This window comes from Octopus bimaculoides, chromosome 23, assembly GCF_001194135.2.
Source record: "Octopus bimaculoides isolate UCB-OBI-ISO-001 chromosome 23, ASM119413v2, whole genome shotgun sequence".
Taxonomy (NCBI): Eukaryota; Metazoa; Mollusca; class Cephalopoda; order Octopoda; family Octopodidae; genus Octopus; species Octopus bimaculoides.
In genome coordinates, this window is record NC_069003.1 from 17,197,582 (window position 1) to 17,198,450 (window position 869).

The window sequence follows — 869 nt, forward strand, 5'->3', positions numbered from 1 at the left end:
ATATGTATATCCGAATTTGTTATCTACTATTTCTTTCATCAAGTCTTCTGTAATAATAATAATTTTTTGTTGTATACTTCTTGCACTGAGGAGAACAGTGATATGTAATTAATTTAATTTAATCAAATTAATTTTAATTATTCTACCATTTTTTTTATATGTTAATATCACTGTTTGAAAAGATCGTATGCATGTATTAAACTTCTTTCGAATTTTAACATCTTCTCTTCTCCATTTTTAACAAATTTGTTGAGTTTCTACGGGATACCTTTCCTTAAATTCTCTTAACTTACCATATACATGTAATATTTTCATGTTCACAAAAATCTTACACCAGTAACCTATCAGCAAAATATGAAGAATCTTTGTTAGAAATCGCCCTTTGGAACCTTTTCTCTCTCTCTCTCTTACACACACACACAGATATTACATGGAAAAATGCAAGCAAAAGAAATAATATTCTTAAGATTATAAACCTGGAAAATTACAGGACAAGTTATTACACTTGGAAAAGTTCAGGATAACTTATTACATCTGGTGAAGTACAGAACAAGAAAAATTTTACTTGAAATATTGCAGCTAAGGATAAAATTTCAAATAAAATAGATTTAGAAAATATTAGCTTTTATTAAAACTAAAAATTTTATTACAAGCTATTACTTCTATTTGTTATTACTTGTTACTTCTATTAAAAATGAAAAAATAACTCAAAATATTTTTTGCACTTTAAAAAAAAATTCAATTTTTAATTATTAATTAATAATTAGAAATTTGAAAATAGGTTATAAAAAATAATAGTAGTACATAATTAGTTAGTACGATAAATAGAATAATACAAAAATTAGTTATATATTACAGTAAAATCTACT